The 20,709-nt window shown below is 40.9% G+C and overlaps 1 protein-coding gene and 1 pseudogene across 5 annotated transcripts in view; one reads left to right on the top strand and one right to left on the bottom strand.

Annotated features, from left to right (window-relative positions):
• NINL (ninein like) overlaps positions 1–20,709 on the top strand; it is a 174,774-nt gene that overhangs the window by 6,864 nt on the left and 147,201 nt on the right. The window lies entirely within an intron of this gene.
• Positions 6,474–7,243, bottom strand: LOC122466881 (annotated as a pseudogene).

The raw sequence follows: 20,709 nt of genomic DNA, 5'->3' as shown, positions 1-20,709 counted from the left end.
GAACTGTGGTATTTTCTCTGGCTTTATTGTCTGAAGAGGTGGGAAAAAGAAGACAGTCCTAGTGGTTTCGTGTGACAGCTTTCCATTCCTCATGCTTCACACTAGGCTAGACATCCAGGTGCCTTTGCTCATTTCCCCTCCACGCCTCATTGATATTTCAAACTCAACACATTCCAGGTTGAATGTCTGTCTTCACCTCTACCACTTTAAACTGCTCTTCCTTTGTTTCCTGTTTCAGGGAGCAGAAACATAATTTTGAGACAGTGATGGCCCAGGAATGACCCTGTGGGAAGAGCATAGGGAACTGTTCCCTTTGCATGAGTGAGATAGGTTGATGTGAGGCCCTTACCCAGTCTTACCTCAGGATGGATACTAGTTTTAGTGCTGCCCATTTCTTGAAGTGTCTTTGGGCTCCAAATGTCTGTGCCTTATTTTCCCCATTTTTTTTTTTAAGTGAGAATGGCTTTCCCAAGTCTGCTAAGATAATGGACAAGGCAACTTAAAGTACCATAAAACTCCAAAATTCTGTGACTTAAAATGAGAGAGCTTTTTGATAAGACTTTTATACTATAATCATTCAAATAGCTGATTCCTGTTAAGCAGATGACCCTGAGCTCATGTGTCTGTGAAGGCCTGGCTTGTGGCTGGGCTCCTGCTTCTTGACTCCTAGCGCTTGCTCCCAGATTTCTTTCCTATTCTGGGTCCAGTTCTGGGGGGAGACAGGGTGGGATTGATTTTTACACTTGGTGCTCACAGAGACCACCAGGCACAGGCACGTTTCATAGAACTTGTAGTGGCCTGGTGCTCCCAAGCTCCTCTCTGCACTGGGGCCACTGGTCCCTGCAGTGTTGGAAACCTCCGTGTCAGTGCATCAAGTTTCATTAGCTCTTGAGCCCCATGTGTGTCAGACTTTGAAATGGTTCCATCCCAAGGCTGGCTGGTTGCATAAGCCCAGGATTATAACATTTTATTTTAGTTTATTTTGTTTGGCATGAACTTCAAGCAACTGGAATAGCAAAATAACGGTGATTTCTCCATGACCTGGTTTCTTGGACTGCTGTGTTTCATCTTCATTAAAGATGAGTTTCTTAGCAATTCTGAATCTGCTTTTATGGTCACTGAGTTCTTGATATTGACACTGACCTTCACAGCAGGCTGATTTCTTGGAAGTAGAAACCAAAAATATTCAATCCACTGTCAGATTCTTTGGACTTTTAAATATGTGTAAAGAACAGAGAGGATCAACATGTGCCTTTAGCTCTTAATTGCATGCTGGAATTTCAGATGTGAAAGTTAGGACAATAATGAGTTGGGGGGACTGTTATGGTTTTCAAAATAAATGTTATCAGCTGTGTTATTTTATTCTCTTTTTTTTGTTTGAGAGAAAGCAAGAGAAATGCACATGCGTATTCAGGGGAGGGATGGAGAGAGAAGAATCTTAAGCAGGCTCCACACTCATTGTGGAGCCTGACACTGGGCTCAATCTCATGAACCCTGAGATCATGACCTGAGCTGAAATCAAGAGTTGGATACTTAACCGACTGAGCCATTCAGGCACCCCTCTCTTATTTGCTATTTAGCCAACATGAAACAAAGGTTATACCCTGGTTCTGGTGAAGAGAAGGTGTCTCACTGTTTCATAGCAGATGAATAAAAATGAATTGGGACATGGAATGTTTGGTTGAAGTATTGCTTTGTAATTTGGGGGACTATTCAAGTTAATGTTCTTTCCTTGTAATTAGGTTTAGTAATATAAAATTTTTGTATAACATTAGGACTTTCTGGTTTGGTTTAGAGCTGGAGGAGACATTTCCCCATATATTCTGGACATGGAAAAACTTTCTTTTAAATATTCAAATTATTTTGTATGTTTGGATATTATTAATAGGCATGAGGCAAAATTTAAAGGTTGGTAGTTCTAACTGGAGTTAGACCTCAGTGTGTGTTCAGTTACCAGCTCTGTGACTTTGGACAAATTACTTCACCTCTCTATGCCTAGATATCATCACTTTTAATATGGGGATGACAATGGTGCCTCCCTCCCAAGGCTAATAAATTCCCAGGTGCTTAGGAATGTGCCCATTATGTGATGAACTCAAGAAATACTAGTTTTCTATTATCAAAAGATTATGTAGCAAAAGTGAGGACCCTACTGAGGGGTCAGAAGTAGAGACCTCTTTCCAATGGCTCTGACTGTGCAAAGAGTAGACACCAGGACTTACACACCTGGAAGTAGAGTGTTAGGAAAATCTCCTAGTGCCCTTTTTTATTTTTATTTTTCTCCCTCAACCTTTAAGGTCACTTGACCGAAATAAAAATAAATAGCAACAATTGTCTCAAAAAAAGAGACATCATAATGGCAATATGTGCACACACTTCAAAAAATAATAAATTAGGTACTTAAAGGAAATGCATGCATTAACCAAGACCTTATTACTTTCCAGGTTCTGTGTGCAGTGTATGTTTTGCGGAGTTGAAACATGAATGTGTGCTAGACTTCTGCTTTGTTCTGCTAATTTCAGCGATCCTCCCCACCCCACCCCCATCCCCCCATCACTGGTGTCTGCAATCTAACACATGCTTTTTTTTTTTCAATATATGAAATTTATTGTCAAATTGGTTTCCATACAGCACCCAGTGTTCATCCCAAAAGGTGCCCTCCTCAATACCCATCACTCACCCTCCCCTCCCTCCCACCCCCCATCAACCCTCAGTTTGTTCTCAGTTTTCAAGAGTCTCTTATGTTTTGTCTCTCTCCCACTCTAACCTCTTTTTTTTTTCCTTCCCCTCCCCCATGGGTTTCTGTTCAGTTTCTCAGGATCCACATAAGAGTGAAAATATATGGTATCTGTCTTTCTCTGTATGGCTTATTTCACTTAGCATCACACTCTCCAGTTCCATCCACGTTGCTACAAAGGGCCATATTTCATTCTTTCTCATTGCCACGTAGTACTCCATTGTGTATATAAACCACAATTTCTTTATCCATTCATCAGTTGATGGACATTTAGACTCTTTCCACAATTTGGCTATTGTTGAGAGTGCTGCTATAAACATTGGGGTACAAGTGCCCCTATGCATCAGTACTCCTGTATCCCTTGGGTAAATTCCTAGCAGTGCTATTGCTGGGTCATAGGGTAGGTCTATTTTTAATTTTCTGAGGAACCTCCACGCTGTTTTCCAGAGTGGCTGCACCAATTTGCATTCCCACCAACAGTGCAAGAGGGTATCCGTTTGTCCACATCCTCTCCAGCATCTATAGTCTCCTGATTTGTTCATTTTGGCCACTCTGACTGGCGTGAGGTGATATCTGAGTGTGGTTTTGATTTGTATTTCCCTGATGAGGAGTGACATTGAGCATCTTTTCATGTGCCTGTTGGCCATCCGGATGTCTTCTTTAGAGAAGTAACACATGCTTGATTGGTTGATGTCATCACTGCAATAATTTCAGGGTGTTTTTTAAATTTTATTTTTTATTGTTTAAAATTTACATCCAAATTAATTAGCATATAGTGCAACAATGATTTCAGGAGTAGATTCCTTAGTGCCCCTTACCCATTTAGCCCATCCCCCCTCCCACAACCCTTCCAGTAACCCTCAGTTTGTTCTCCATATTTATGAGTCTCTTGTTTTGTCCCCCTCCCTGTTTTTATATTGTTTTTGTTTCCTTTGCTTTATGTTCATCTGTTTTGTCTCTTAAAGCCCTCATATGAGTGAAGTCATATGATTTTTGTCTTTCTCTGACTAATTTCACTTAGCATAATACCCTCTAGTTCCATCCACATAGTTGCAAATGGCAAGATTTCATTCTTTTTGATTCTCAAGTAATACTCCATTGTATATATATACCACATCTGCTTTATCCATTCATCCATCGATGGACATTGGGCTCTTTCCATACTTGGGCTATTGTTGGTAGTACTGCTTCAGGATGTTTTTAATGGACAAGTGTTTGTGTGTTGATGGAGTTCCCAAGCTTGTCTGTTGATATATTCCATGGTGTGCTGAGGTGTTTCCCTTTTGTTAGGCTTTTGATTTTGTTCTGAGCATTTAGAGACTTATAAGTAGCATTCTATGAAGAATTTCAGTCTTCCTGTTTTCTTCTCTGTGCATATAAAATGTGTGCACCTCCCTTCATTCTCACAACCGGCCAATGATTACCACTGTCTAGTCACATTGCTGGTTGGGATGAGTGTGCAATGGGGTCTCTCATTGCAGAACTGCAATGGGTTCTCATTGCAGAACTTCCTTACTGGCTCCTTGGTGCAGGGAGAGCAGGGGAGAGGGGATGCCAGAGAGTCAGGCCTTGACAGCAGTGTGCCAGACACATGGAATCCTGTCATGTGCCCCCTGGTGTGAAAAACTCTTAAATTGTTTTAATTTGGGTTTCTGTGCCTATTAAACATTTGCTTATTTTTTTTTTTTAATGAAAAGCAAGATTCTGCTCTTAGGTCATCAGCTTCCTTCCCTGGGTCTCTTGAGGACATTGTTCTTGCTGGAGTGAGAATGCTGAAGCAAGCAGCAGCATGTGCCTTCTGCTGACCTCCCAGTCTGTCCTTGCTAATAATGCATGAACATGGTGCTTTCACAGTAACATGCAAGTAACATCCACCATCTCAGGTTCTCAGACATTTTAGAAAAGAAAAAAAAGAGTGTTCATGTGAATTCTCTTCTGGAATTTCTAGCATTTGGTGGAGAATCAGATGCTCCACCTGGCTAACTGATAAAGCTCTGAGTGGTTCTGTGGCTAGTGATAACATTTCTCAAATGATAAAGGTGTGAGCTCACATTCCCGGATGTAAGTTGCCCAACAACATTCAGGAAAGAGTCTGCTCGGCAAGCCTCCCTGCTTGCTCTAGTGCCAAGCACTCGCCTTTTACTTCAAAGAGAAATCTAGGTTACTAGTCCTCGGTGCCTGTTTATCTCTCTTGAGATCTGTCTGCACCCACATCTCCCCTCTTCTTTCTGGTGGCCTCCCAGGAGGAGGTGACTCACCTACCTCCATTTGGTGGAGGTGTAAGCTGCTGCTGTGGGATGGGAGGGAGATTCCAGCTTCTCACACCAGCATTCCACACTGTTGCTGCTTAGATGGGAGTGAGGTTGAGACCCTTTGAGAAGTGAATGATCCCAGGCCCTCAAAGGTAACCTGAAATTATTTTGTTCAATAAAACTAGGTATAAATGCCCTAGAATTTATAAGTCTGCAGCAGAATAAGTAACTGAAATTCAATACATGTTTTATTCTGTTTTTTCCATTCTAAGACAGCAGCCCAACCTTGGTGTTCCTTTGCCTTCAGAGAGGTTTCTGTTACAGGGCTAAAGGTGGAAGTTTCTGGAAAATGACCTCCCTCCCTTTTTAAAAAAAAAATGCATATGCTAAAATTGACGTGTGTGTGTGTGTACAGTTCTGAGACTTTGAACACACATATAGATTTGTAATTGTCACAACAGTAAGAAGAGAATAGTTGCATTATCCAAAAAATACTCTTGCTGCCCGGTTGTAAGTCCTAACTCCTGCCTACCTGTTTGCTGACCTTGTAATTTTACCTTTTCCAGAATGTAATATCAATGGACTCTTACAGCATGTAACCTTTCCAGACTGGTTTCCTTCTCTCAGTATTTATCTGTGTTGTTGTATTAACAATTTCTTCCTTTTATTGATGAGTAGCATTCCAGGTGAGGATGGATGTCAATCCATTAAACAGTTGGAGGATATTAGGGTAGTTTCCAGTTTTTGACAGTTGTAAATGCAGCTGCTACAGGCATTTGTATACAGAATTGTGTGAATGTGTTTTCACTTTTCCTAGGGTAAATAATAGTGTGCAGGGTTGCTGAGTATTTGTTTAATTTGGAACTGCTTTTTTTCCAGAGTGATTTTGCCATTTTGCATTTCCAGCAGTACTGTATGAGAATTTAATTTGTTCTCCTTGCCAGTTCTTGGTATTGGAATTTGTTAAAAATTTTAATGTCAGCTATCCTAATAGACATGTAGTGGTATCTCATTACAGTTTTAATATTCATTTCCTTATTGGTGAATGATGGTGAACATCTTTTCATGAGCTTATTTCCATTTGTATATTTTCTTTGGAAGTGTGGTCAGTTCTAGTGTTGTGCAAGGTTTTTTTTAAATTGGGTTTTATATTTTATTTTATTATTTTATTATTTATTTTTTATATTTCCAGTCAATTTTAGTAAATGGGGATACTACATCACATGCTATACCAGTCCAGGGTGAGAATTTTCTAATAAGCCTTTTCTAATAATAAAACTGCTTCATCCTAAGTTGTAGCCTGAATTGAGGGAAGGGAGGTTGGATGGGCCCTAGGGTTCCTGAGGGAAATCGAAATGGACATGTTCCCTCTTTGTAAGGAGATGGGACAGGAAGAGCAAGTTCTAGCTCCCAAAGAAAGGACTAACAGGCAATATAAATATGTTGTTTCATCCTTATGAGGCCTGCCTGCCTTTAAAAAGGAACTACATTCTTAACCCACAACTGTTTTTCACCATGACAGTGGCTCCCGTTATTTCTTGCAGCAGAGAGCTTTGGGCTCCTCCTAGAGCCTCCATCTTCCCTCTGTCACCAGTGGTAGTGAGCCAGGGCTCGGCTGGCCTCAGCCATCTTGTGCATGTCATGCTTCTTCTTGATCACAGGGTCCTGGTTGTGAAAAGCTTCCAGCAGCTCATGTGACAACTTCTCTGGCATCAGCATCTGCCAGTGCTGCTCCTCCCTGCACTCAGGAATCATCTACTTCGTGGCCAGGAAGCAACGACACCTGTCGGCTACTAGCAAAGGGACCTAATAGAAATGGCCACCTCTGAGGATGGATACCAGCTCAATCACCAGCCCATCCAGGCTCAGTTTTTTCAGTGCTTGGTGGAAGATGGCATAAGGGTTATGTTTGATGGTTGCCGGTTCCTCTGCAGAAGCAGCATGGTACTTCTCAAACTGCTTCCTTTTCACAGTTTCCAGAGTGTGCATCATGAGGGGTCTGGCCAGTACTTCGTTTCCTCCTTTCATCATCATGTTGGTGAATTTACTGATCTTTGGGTCTTCATACACAGAGCTTGTTTTTGTTGCTGGGTCAGCTTTGATAAGCTGAGTCTTCCTGAGTTTCTGCTCCTACTTCTCTGCTCAGACAAGGGCTTGCGGTAATTATCATGTTGATCTGTGGATCCCTGTATTCAGGACCAGAGTGGCTTCACCTCACTTGGGTTAGCGCTGGAAGCCCCAGGATGCACTCCATATGTGCAACTCCAGGACCACCCTCACACAGACTTCACCTGGGGGGGCAACCATCTTGGCTGGCCACAAGGACCCCAAGAAGACTGCCCTTGACATGCGTTGGGAGACGGGGAAAAGGCTCCCCAGGACCCTAAATCTGCATGTCCCCCATTAATCTGGGTATTAAAAGTCTCTCATTCCAGAGTTGAAAGGGAAGAGTCAAAAGGAAACATTCGGTGTCTCATTATCCATTCCAGGGCTCTCAGCCACCATGTAGGCCTTGTCTCTAACTGTTCAGTTTTTAATAGCTCTTTATATATCATCTATGCAGACTTTTTGTGGGATATGTGGTTAGCAACGATTTCCTCACAGTTTGTGGCTTGTCTTTTCATTCTCTGTGCAGTACCTTTGATACAGCAAAAAGTTTTAATTTTGTTGAAATTCAATTTATCGATGTATAGATTTTACTTTTAGTGTCTTATTTAAAAAGTCACCTCACTCCAGGCATAAAGATATCCTTCTGTGTTTTCTTCCAAAAGTGCTATCCTTTTACATTTTATGTTTAGAGTGGTGATAAATTTTGAGTTAAGTTTGGTACTAGGTATAAGGTTTATGCTGAGGGGTTTTTTCCTCTTTGCATGTGGATGTTTGAGTGTTCCAGTACCATTTGTTGAAGAGACTATTCTTACTCTATTGAATTCTTTTGCAACTTTGTCAAAGATCAAATGGCTGTATTTGTGAATCTGATAGTGGATTCTTTGTATTCTCTTCCACTGACGATATGTATTTGTTTATCCATTCACCAAACCACACTGCCTTGATATGAGAGCTTTAAACCAAGTCTTAGAAGTAGGTAATATGAATCCTCCAGCTTCATTCCTTTTTTGTTGAAATACTCTTGGGTATTCTAGTTCCTTTGCCTTTCTGTATGTGTTTTATTAAAAAAAATTTTTTTAACGTTTATTCATTTTTGAGAGAAGAGAGTGACAGAGCACAAGCAAGGGTGGGGCATAGAGAGAGGGAGACAAGAATCCAAAGCAGGCTTCAGGCTCTGAGCTGTCAGCACAGAGCCCAATGCAGGGGTCGATCTCATGACCTGATTGAGATCATGACCTGAGCCGAAGTCAGATGCTTAACAGACTGAGCCACAAAGGCGCCCCTGCCTTTCTGTATGCATTTTAAAACTCACTTGTCTATATCAATTCTGCTGAGATTTCTGTTGGAATTAGGTTAAATCTGTGGCTCAGTTTGAGGAGAATTGACAATTATATTGAGTTTTCTAATTCATAAAAACAGTATGTGTCTCCATTTATTTAGATTTTCTTTGATTTCTTTCATTTACGTTTTGTAGTTTTCAGCATACAAATCTGCAGATTTTGTTAGGATTATATTTAAGTAGCCACTTTTTTTGCAGAAAAATAAATAATATTGTTTTATAAATTTTAGTTTTAAGTCCACAGAAATATGATTGATTTTTTTATGTTGACCTTGTATTCTTTGATTTTGCCAAACTCATTTATAAGTTTGAGGAGGTTTTTTTTTTGTAATGTTTATTTATTTATTTTGAGAGAGAGAGAGAGAGCGAGCAGAGGAGGGGCAGAGAGAGTGAGAGAGAGAAACCCAGGCAGGCTCTGCGCTGTGAAGCACACGGAGACGAATGTGGGGCTTGAACTCACGAACTGTGAGAGCAGGATCTGAGATGAAATCAAGAGTTGGACTCATGAACTTTGAGAGCATGACCTGAGCTGAAATCAAGAGTTGGACACTTAACTAACTGAGCTACCCAGATGCCCCTAGTTTGAGGAGATTTTTAATGTAGATGTCTTGGGATATTTTTTACATAGACATGTCATCTGTGAATAGGAAGTTTTATTTCTTCCTTTCCAGTCTGTGTGCCATTTGTTGCCTTTTTCTTCATTGCACTGACTAGGACTTCCAGTGTGATGCTGAACAGATGGGATGAGACTGGACATCCTTGCTTTGTTCCCAGTCTTTCAGAGAAAACATTCAGTGTTGTGCTATTAAGTATGATGTTGGCTGTAGGCTTGTAGATGCTCTTTATCAGCTTAAGGAAGTTCCCTTCTATTCAGTTTGCTGAGAGTTTTTATCAAGAATAGATGTTAAATTTTTTTTTTTAATTTTTGGCATGAACTTTCTTTATTCAAGTATGATCAGTACACAGTGCTTTATTAATTTTAGGTATACAATATAATTATTCAATAATTTTATACATTTCTCAGTGCTCATGAAGGTAAGTGTACTCTTTTTTTGGTTGGTTTTGGTTTTTGGTTTTGTGGCTATTTATTTATTAAGTTTAGTTATTTTTGAGAGAGAGAATCAGAGAGAAGGGGTGACAGAGGATCCAAAGCAGGCTCTGTGCTGACAGCAGAGAGCCTGATGCAGGGCTCGAACTTATGAACTATGAGATCATGACTTGAACTGAAGTTGGATGCTTAACCAACTGAGCCACCGAAGTGCCCAGTTTATTTTTTTTAATTCCAGTGTTATTAACAGCGTTAATATACGGTGTTACATTAATTTCAGGGGTACAATATAGTGATTCGACAATTCTATACATTACTCAGTGCTCATCATCATAGGTGTATTCTTAACCCCTTTCACCTATTTCACTTATGCCCCCACCTACTTCCCTGAGATGTTGAAGTTTTGACATGCTTTTTCTTCATCCATTGTTGTGATCTTGTAGTTTTTCTTCTCTAGTCTGTTGTTATGATCAATCATTGATTGATTTTTGAATGTTGAATCGGCCTTGCATTCAATCGGCCTAAACCTACCTCATAGTGTATTATTCTTATATATTGTTATATTTGATTTGCTAATATTTTGTTGAGGAAGTTTGCATCTATATTCTTGAGGGATATTGATCTTAGTGTTTTTGTCTTATATTGTCATTGGCTGGTTTTGTTATTAGCGTAATGCTGGCCTCATAAATGAGTTGGGAGGGGTTGTCTCCTCTTTTATTTTCTGGATGGTACTGTGTTGAATTGGTGTTATTTCTAATTTAAAAAATTTTTTAAAGTTTTTTTAACATTTATTTATTATTGAGAGACAGAGAGAGACAAAGCATGAGTATGGGAGGGGCAGACAGAGGGGAAGGAACAGAATCTGAAGCAGGCTCCAGGCTCTGAGCTGTCAGCACAGAGCCTGACGGGGGGCTGGAACTCAACAAACTGCAATTATCATGACCTGAGCCCAAGTGGGACCTTAACCAACTGACCCACCCAGGGTCCCCTCTAATTTAAATTTTTGATAGAATATGCTAGTAAAGCCATCTGGGGTGGCTGATTTGGTTTTTGGAAGTATTTATTTATTATTTTTAAGAAAGGCAGCCTGCCATATGCAGCATCTCATTTGGAATTGTCTGGAGTCCTGGAAATTTGACTGCCCTATGCTGTGCTGCACATGGACCTCAAGAGCTTGTTTGGAGGTTCCAGTACAGCCATTTGTATACCCTTGACTGAGGAACGGCTCTTCTCTAGTGGGGAAGGTGGTCCTCTTTGATTGCACGTGCAGTGTGGGGAGGGTGCACATGGAGCAACAAGGGAGGAAGGGGATCCACCCAGCCAGCCAAGTCAGATCAGCTGAATCAACCCTGGTGATCAGTAGAGTGACAGACAATACAACCAGATTACCCTTACACCTTTTGGAAGTTTTTTTTTTTTTTTTTAAATTTTTTTTTTCAACGTTTATTTATTTTTGGGACAGAGAGAGACAGAGCATGAACGGGCGAGGGGCAGAGAGAGAGGGAGACACAGAATCGGAAACAGGCTCCAGGCTCTGAGCCATCAGCCCAGAGCCCGACGCGGGGCTCGAACTCACGGACCGCGAGATCGTGACCTGGCTGAAGTCGGACGCTTAACCGACTGCGCCACCCAGGCGCCCCTTGGAAGTTTTAAAAATACAGATTCAAGGGTGTTTTTTTTTTTGATAGTTATAGGGTTATTATTTAGATTATCAATTTGATATGGGAGAACTTGTTACACTTCATGATTTTTAAGGAATTGGTTCAATTCATCTAAGTTGATTAATTTCTTTGTATAGAGTTGTTCAAAGGCTTACTTTATTAATCCTTTTATTTTTATTTATTTATTTATTTATTTACTTACTTATTTATTTATTTATTTTCAATATATGAAATTTACTGTCAAATTGGTTTCCATACAACACCCAGTGCTCATCCCAAAAGGTGCCCTCCTCAATACCCATCACTCACCCTCCGCTCCCTCCCACCCCCCATCAACCCTCAGTTTGTTCTCAGTTTTTAACAGTCTCTTATGCTTTGGCTCTCTCCCACTCTAACCTCCTTTTTTTTTTTTTTCCTTCCCCTCCCCCATGGTTTTCTGTTAAGTTTCTCAGGATCCACATAAGAGTGAACACATATGGTATCTGTCTTTCTCTGTATGGCTTATTTCACTTAGCATAACACTCTCCGGTTCCATCCATGTTGCTACAAAGGCCATATTTCATTCTTTCTCATTGCCATGTAGTACTCCGTTGTGTATATAAACCACAATTTCTTTATCCATTCATCAGTTGATGGACATTTAGACTCTTTCCATAATTTGGCTATTGTTGAGAGTGCTGCTATAAACATTGGGGTACAAGTGCCCCTATGCATCAGTACTCCTGTATCCCTTGGATAAATTCCTAGCAGTGCTATTGCTGGGTCATAGGGTAGGTCTATTTTTAATTTTCTGAGGAACCTCCACACTGCTTTCCAGAGCGGCTGCACCAATTTGCATTCCCACCAACAGTGCAAGAGGGTATCCGTTTGTCCACATCCTCTCCAGCATCTATAGTCTCCTGATTTGTTCATTTTAGCCACTCTGACTGGCGTGAGGTGGTATCTGAGTGTGGTTTTGATTTGTATTTCCCTGATGAGGAGCGACATTGAGCATCTTTTCATGTGCCTGTTGGCCATTTGGATGTCTTCTTTAGAGAAGTGTCTATTCATGTTTTCTGCCCATTTCTTCACTGGTTTACTTGTTTTTCAGGTGTGGAGTTTGGTGAGCTCTTTATAGATTTTGGATACTAGCCCTTTGTCCGATATGTCATTTGCAAATATCTTTTCCCATTCCGTTGGTTGCCTTTTAGTTTTGTTGGTTGTTTCCTTTGCTGTGCAGAAGCTTTTTATCTTCATAAGGTCCCAGTAGTTCATTTTTGCTTTTAATTCCCTTGCCTTTGGGGATGTGTCGAGTAAGAGATTGCTACGGCTGAGGTCAGAGAGGTCTTTTCCTGCTTTCTCCTCTAGGGTTTGATGGTTTCCTGTCTCACATTTAGGTCCTTTATCCATTTTGAGTTTATTTTTGTGAATGGGGTGAGAAAGTGGTCTAGTTTCAATCTTCTGCATGTTGCTGTCCAGTTCTCCCAGCACCATTTGTTAAAGAGGCTGTCTTTTTTCCATTGGATGTTCTTTCCTGCTTCGTCAAAGATGAGTTGGCCATACGTTTGTGGGTCTAGTTCTGGGGTTTCTATTCTATTCCATTGGTCTATGTGTCTGTTTTGGTGCCAATACCATGCTGTCTTGATGATTACAGCTTTGGAGTAGAGGCTAAAGGGTTGTGATGCCTCCCACTTTGGTCTTCTTCAAAATTACTTTGGGTATTAGGGGTCTTTTGTGGTTCCATACAAATTTTAGGATTGCTTGTTCTAGCTTTGAGAAGAATGCTGGTGCAATTTTGATTGGGTTTGCATTGAATGTGGAGCTTGCTTTGGGTAGTATTGACATTTTGACAATATTTGTTCTTCCTATCCAGGAGCATGGAATGTTTTCCGTTTCTTTGTATCTTTTTCAATTTCCTTCATAAGCTTTCTACAGGTTCTATCATACAGATCTTTTACACCTGTGGTTAGGTTTATTCCTAGGTACTTTATGCTTCTTGGTGCAATTGTGAATGGGATCAGTTTCTTGATTAGTCTCTCTGTTGCTTCATTGTTAGTGTATAAGAATGCAACTGATTTCTGTACATTGATTTTGTATCCTGCGACTTTGCTAAATTCATGTATCAGTTCTAGGAGACTTTTGGTGGAGTCTATCGGATTTTCCATGTATAATATCATGTCATCTGCAAAAAGCGAAAGCTTGACTTCATCTTTGCCAATTTTGATGCCTTTGATTTCCTTTTGTTGTCTGATTGCTGATGCTAGAACTTCCAACACTGTGTTAAACAACAGCGGTGAGAGTGGACATCCCTGTCGTGTTCCTGATCTCAGGGAGAAAGTTCTCAGCTTTTCCCCATTGAGGATGATGTTAGCTGTGGGCTTTTCATAAATGGCTTTATGATGTTTAAGTATGTTCCTTCTATCCAGACTTTCTCAAGGGTTTTTATTAAGAAAGGTTGCTGAATTTTGTCAAAGGCCTTTTCTGCATCTATTGACAGTATCATATCTTTTATTAATGTGATGTATCACATTGATTGATTTGTGAATATTGAACCAGCCCTGCCGTCCAGGAATGAATCCCACTTGATCATGGTGAATAATTCTTTTTACATGCTGTTGAATTCGATTTGCTAGTATCTTGTTGAGAATTTTTGCATCCATATTCATCAGGGACATTGGCCTGTAGTTCTCTTTTTTTTTGCTGGGCCTTTGTCTGGTTGGGAATCAAAGTAATGCTGGCTTCATAGTATGAGTCTGGAAGTTTTCCTTCCCTTTCTATTTTTTGGAACAGCTTGAGAAGGATAGGTATTATCTCTGCTTTAAACGTCTGGTAGAACTCCCCTGGGAAGCCATCTGGTCCTGGACTCTTATTTGTTGGGAGATTTTTGATGACCGAGTCAATTTCTTCGCTGGTTATGGGTCTGTTCAAGCTTTCTATTTCCTCCTGATTGAGTTTTGGAAGCGTGTGGGTGTTTAGGAATTTGTCCATTTCTTCCAGGTTGTCCAGTTTGTTGGCATATAATTTTTCATAGTATTCCCTGATAATTGTTTGTATCTCTGAGGGATTGGTTGTAATAATTCCATTTTCAATCATGATTTTATCTATTTGGGTCATCTCCCTTTTCTTTTTGAGAAGCCTGGCTAGAGGTTTATCAATTCTGTTTATTTTTCAAAAAAGCAACTCTTGGTTTCGTTGATCTGCTCTACAGTTTTTTTAGATTCTATATTGTTTATTTCTGCTCTGATCTTTATTATTTCTCTTCTTCTGCTGGATTTAGGCTGCCTTTGCTGTTCTGCTTCTATTTCCTTTAGGTGTGCTGTTAGATTTTGTATTTGGGATTTTTCTTGTTTCTTGAGATAGGCCTGGATTGCAATGTATTTTCCTCTCAGGACTGCCTTCACTGCATCCCAAAGTGCTTAGATTGTTGTATTTTCCTTTTCATTTGTTTCCATATATTTTTTAATTTCTTCTCTAATTGCCTGGTTGACCCACTCATTCTTTAGTAGGGTGTTCTTTAACCTCCATGCTTTTGGAGGTTTTCCAGACTTTTTCCTGTGGTTGATTTCAAGCTTCATAGCATTGTGGTCTGAAAGTATGCATGGTATGATTTCAATTCTTGTATACTCATGAAGGGCTGTTTTGTGACCCAGTATGTGATCTATCTTGGAGAATGTTCCATGTGCACTCGAGAAGAAAGTCTATTCTGTTGCTTTGGGATGCAGAGTTCTAAATATATCTGTCAAGTCCATGTGGCCCAATGTATCATTCAGGGCCCTTGTTTCTTTATTGACCGTGTGTCTAGATGATCTATCCAATGTTGTAAGTGGAGTGTTAAAGTCCCCTGCAATTACCACATTCTTATCTGTAAGGTTATTTATGTTTGTGAGTAATTGTTTTATACATTTGGGGGCTCCCGTATTTGGCGCATAGACATTTATAACTGTTGGCTCTTCCTGATGGATAGACCCTGTAATGATTATATAATGCCCTTCTTCATCTCTTGTTACAGGCTTTAATTTAAAGTCTAGTTTGTCTGATATAAGTATGGCTACTCCAGCTTTCTTTTGACTTCCAGTGGCATGATAAATAGTTCTCCATCCCCTCACTCTCAATCTGAAGGTGTGCTCCGGTCTAAAATGAGTCTCTTGTAGACAGCAAATAGATGGGTCTTGGTTTTTCATCCATTCTGATACCCTATGTCTTTTGGTTGGAGCATTTAGTCCATTTACATTCAGTGTTATTATTGAAAGATACGGGTTTAGAGTCGTGATATCTGTAGGTTTCATGCTTGTAGTGATGTCTCTGGTACTTTGTGGTCCTTGCAACATTTCACTCACAGATTCCCCCTTAGGATCTCTTGTAGGGCTGGCTTAATGGTGATGAATTCCTTCAGTGTTTGTTTGTTTGGGAAGACCTTTATCTCTCCTTCTATCGAATGACAGACTTGCTGGATAAAGGATTCTCAGCTGCATATTTTTCCTGTTCATCACATTGAAGATTTCCTGCCATTCCTTTCTGACCTGCCAAGTTTCAGTAGATAGATCCATCACTAGTCTTAACGGTCTCCCTTTATATGTTAGAGCATGTTTATGCCTAGCTACTTTCAGAATTTTCTCTTTATCCTTGTATTTTGCCCGTTTCACTATGATATGTTATGCAGGAGATCTATTCAAGTTATGTCTGAAGGGAGTTCTCTGTCCCTTTTGGATTTCAATGCCTTTTTTCTTCCCCAGTTCAGGGAAGTTCTCAGCTATGATTTGTTCAACTACACATTCAGCCCATTCTCTCTCGGTCTTCCTCTTCTGGAATTCCTATTATATGGATATTGTTGCGTTTGATTGCATGACTTAGTTCTCTAATTTTCCCCTCATACTCCTGGATTTTTTCATCTTTTTCTCAGCTTCCTCTTTTTCCATAGTTTTGTCTTCTAATTCACCTATTCTCTCCTCTGCCTCTTCAATCCAAGCTGTGGTTGCCTCCATTTTATTTTGCACCTCATTTATAGCATTTTCTAGCTCCTCCTATTTCTTAGTCTCTTGATCTCTGTAGCAATAGATTCCCTGTTGTCCTCTACACTCTTTTTCAAGCCCAGCAATTAATATTATAACTATTATTCTAAATTTTTGTTTCGTTACATTGCTTAAATAGTTTTTGATCAATTCGTTAGCTGTCGCTACTTCCTGAAGTTTCTTTTGAGGAGAATTCTTCCGTTTTGTCATTTTGGTAGTCCCTACAGTGGCTCCAAACTGCAGAGCACTTCTGTGCAGTTTGGAGTAACTTGTGTTGGTGGGCAGTCACAGTGAGACCTGATGTCTGTCCCCAATCCACTGCTGGGGCCACAGTCAGACTGGTGTATACCTTATCTTCCCCTCTTCCATGGGCAGGACTCACTGTGGCATGGTGTGGCCCCTGTCTGGGCCATTTGCACACTGCCAGGCTTGTGGTACTGCTCTATGGGATCTGGCATATTAGCTGGGGTGGATCCGCAAGGTGCACAGGGGCCAGAAGGGCAGGCTCAGTTCGCTTTGCAGTCAGTGGTCCTCTGTGGGAGGGGCCCTGTAGCATCAGCAGGGCGGCCTACCCGTACGAGGGATGGATCCACAGAAGCACAGCGTTGGTATTTGTGCGGTGGAAGCAGGTGCGGTGAACTGGTTCCCTTTGGGGTTTCAGCTGGGGAATGGGATAGGGAGATGGCGCTGGCGGTACCTTTGCTCCGCACCAAGCTGAGCTCTGTCTTCCGGGGTTCAACACCTCTCTCTCCCAGTGTCCTCTCGCCCTCCCACTCTCGAGGAGAGCTGTTGACTTATAACATTCCAGATGTTAAGTCCCGCTGGCTGTCAGAACTCATGCAGTCCGGCCCCTCCGCTTTTGCAAGCCAGACTCAAGGATTCCACCTTGCTGGGCGGGCTGCCCCTCCACTGCCCTGCCTCCGCCCTGCCAGTCCGTGTAGCTTGCACCGCCTCTCCACCCTTCCTACCCTTTTCCATGGGCCTCTTGTCTATGCTTGGCTCTGGAGAGTCCGTTCTGCTAGTCTTCTGGAGGTTTTCTGCATTATTTAGGCAGCTGTGGGAGGAATGTAAGTGATCAACAGGATGAGGTGAACCCAGCGTCCTCCTATGCCGCCATCTTCTCCTAGCTCTCCCCTTTCTAATTTTTATTTTTATGTGTTCATTATTTTTGAGAGAGGGAGAGACAAAGTACTATGCCCTTTTTGAAAGTTTACCATTTTCTGTAGAAACCCTCAATCTTGCCCTTAATTTCCTTTAGCACAGTAAGTTCAAGGAGTCTGAGCCCAGTGTCTACTAGCTCAAGCATCAGGAGTCCCAAAGGCTCTGCCCCCACTACTGGTCACCCATGTTTTCCATGCACATTATCATAGTTCCTATGGGCCTACTTTGATTGTGTGCCAATATATTTGAAAAACATGAGCCCTAGAGGTTTTTTTTTTCTTCTAAGAATTTACATTTGTTTCTAGCAAATACCTATGGCATCAACACTCTGATAACATCCTAAGTCAAGATCATGGATTGAGGTGAATAAAAACTGGGTCTGGTACAAACGTATGGCCCACTAATCTTTCACAAAGCAGGAAAGAGTATCCAATGGAAGAAAGACAGTCTCCAGCTGGAAGAACTGGACAGCAACATGCAGAAGAATGAATCTGGACCACTTTCTTACACCATACACAAAACTAAACTCAAAATAAATGAAAGACCTAAATGTGAGACAGGTAACCATCAAAACCATACAGGAGAAAACAGGCAACAACCACTTTGACCACAGCCACAGCAATTTCTTGCTTGACACATCTCCAAAGGCAAGGGAGATAAAAGCAAAAATGAACTACTCAAATTCTCATCAAGATAAAAAGCTACTGCACTACTGCAAAGGAAACAATCAACAAAGCTAAAAGGCAATCAAGGGAATGGGAAAAGATATTTGCAAATGACATTGGATAAAGGGTTTGTATCCAAAATCTATAAAGAACTTACCAAATTCAACACCCGAGAAGGACACAAATTTTATTTAAATCTGTAGGGGCCAATAAGGTCCTACCATATCAACCCTTCTCCAGCTAACAGTTATAAACTCTAGACAAGTACAAAAACAACTATGGAAGAAAGACATTTGGGAGCAACCAAGAGCAGGCAGATATTGGAAGGGAGCAATGGGCACAGGGTGCATTTCCCTTTGCACAGTTTCTTGGCAGAGGGAAGCACCACTCACCATGAGTGGCAGCTAAAACTTCCCTAGAAAAAAACTGTTTTGACAGCCTGCAGTTTGGGCAATCACAGCAACTGCAAAATGAGCAAGGAATCCTAAAAATGCATGTACCAGAGAGTGAAAGCTCTCAAATTCTTTGAATAAATGTTACCCAAATATTCAGATATGTGTGGAGCAGCCTCTGAGCAGCTCAGTCAAGAATAAAAGAATGAGATTTGAACCTGTGAAAGATGAGATAAAATGAGTCACTTATGTCAAAGGGTTTTTAAATCCAAGTCCTCAGAGTGGAACCATGAACTTTTGAACTGGGCCAAAAAGCAAATATTCCAACGACTTTCCAGGAACACCTGAAAATTGCTATGGTAGCAGACTTTCGCTTTAGCAACCTATCGTGTTCAACCAAGGTTACTTTTTCCATGAATATCAGTCATAATCCTTTGTAAATAATGTACACAAATATTCCCTTTTGTCTTTAAAATCCCTGCCTTTTCGGGCCTCAGGGATCAGTCCCGGGGCCCATAGTGGAGGTGGGTCCAGACTACACCAAACCATGCCCCTTCGCACTGGGTAACTGTATATCTACTGGAGCTGGACAGACCCTGAGGACAGCTCCTCCAGACCAGTGCTGCAGCATTGCCTGGATTAACTCTAGGTCAATTCTCTATATATAGATATATTCTCCACCGCCTCCCCCCCCCCCCCACCAGTTTCTCCTCATCTCTTCCCTCCTCTAAGCTGATACTCTGGTTCTGGTTTGTCCAAACAGACATATTTAATCCATTCTCTTGATACATGGTCTACACCTCCTTTACATTCCTTTCTCTCTCTCTGCAGTAATCAAGCCATATAGTTTCTCTGGGTAACGTTATCATCGTTTCTTTCTCTCCTCCTCCTTCTTTATTTTCTGTTCTCTCTCTCTGGATTAAGACTTTTAGTCTCTGTGCCTAGTCAATGTTATTTTTTCTTCCCACCCCTCCCCACCCCTGCCCCTCCTCTGTCGTTTATCTGTTTGTATGTGTTCTTCCATCATCACCAACTACACCCTGTTCTTTACTTGTAGTCAGTGTTTTTCTGGTTTTGTTGTTTTTTGTTTTTCTTTATCTGTTTGTGTTATTTGTGTGTTTGCATGTTTTTGTCTTCTGTTGTCTATTTGTTTTCCTTTATAGGGCTACTCCAAGGCACAAATCAAAGTACACCTGGTGGAGGGTCCAAAATATCACTATGAGTAAAGTAATAAAAGAAGCAAAGTCACAACAACAGAGAGCAAGTAACAATCTCCAAAAAAACACCTCCTGAAGGGCCGGGCCCTGGAGAGTGTATGACTCCCCTCCCTTTAATACAGCAGTGCTCGCAGGTGCAGAGCACACAACAAACTTTTAAAATGCATAAGGGACAGAAAACTAGTCAAATGAGGAAACACAAGAATTCCCCTCAAAAGAAATTCCAGGAAGTAGTGACAGCTAATGAATTGATCAAAACCGATTTAAGCAATATAACTGAAAAAGAATATAGAATACTAGTGATAAAGTTATTGCTGGGCTTGAAAAAGGCATAGAGGACAGCAGAGAATCTATTGCTACAGAGATCAAGGGACTAAAAAATAGCTATGATTACTTAAAAAATGGTACAAATGAGGTGCAAAATAAAATGGAGGTGCCCACAGCACAGATTTAAGAGACAGGGGAGAATAGGTATTATAAGATAAAATTATGGAAAAAAGGAAGCTGAGAAAAAGAGAGATAAAAAAATCTAGGCGTATGAGGGGAGAATTAGAGAACTAAGTCATGGAATCAAATGGAACAATATCTGTATCATAGGAATTCCAGAAGAAGAAGAGAGAAAGAAAGGGGATGAAGGTGTACTTGAACAAATCATACCTGAGAACTTCCCCTATCTGGGGAAGAAAACAGGCATTGACATCCAAGAGGCACAGAGAACTCCCTTCAGACGTAACTTGAATAGATCTCCTGCATAACATATCATAGTGAAACTGGCAAAACACAAGAAAAAACAGATAATTCTGAAAGCAGCTAGGGATAAACGGGCCTTAGCAGACAAGATATGTAGACACATAAGGGTAGGAGCAGACCTATCTACTGAAACTTGGCAGGTCAGAAAGGAATGGCAGGAAATCTTCAATGTGATGAACAGGAAAAATATGCAGCTGAGAATCCTTTATCCAGCAAGTCTCATTTAGAATAGAAGGAAAGATAAAGGTTTTCCCAAACAAACAAACACTGAAGGAATTCATCACCACTAAGCCAGCCCTACAAGATCCTAAGAGGGGCTCTGTGATGTTGGATCACAAAGCACCAGAGACATCACTACAAGCATGAAACCTACAGATATCACGACTCTAA

This window comes from Prionailurus bengalensis, chromosome A3 (assembly GCF_016509475.1).
Source record: "Prionailurus bengalensis isolate Pbe53 chromosome A3, Fcat_Pben_1.1_paternal_pri, whole genome shotgun sequence".
Taxonomy (NCBI): Eukaryota; Metazoa; Chordata; class Mammalia; order Carnivora; family Felidae; genus Prionailurus; species Prionailurus bengalensis.
Note: the sequence above shows the minus strand (reverse complement) of the source record. Positions and strands in the feature narration are given on the sequence as shown.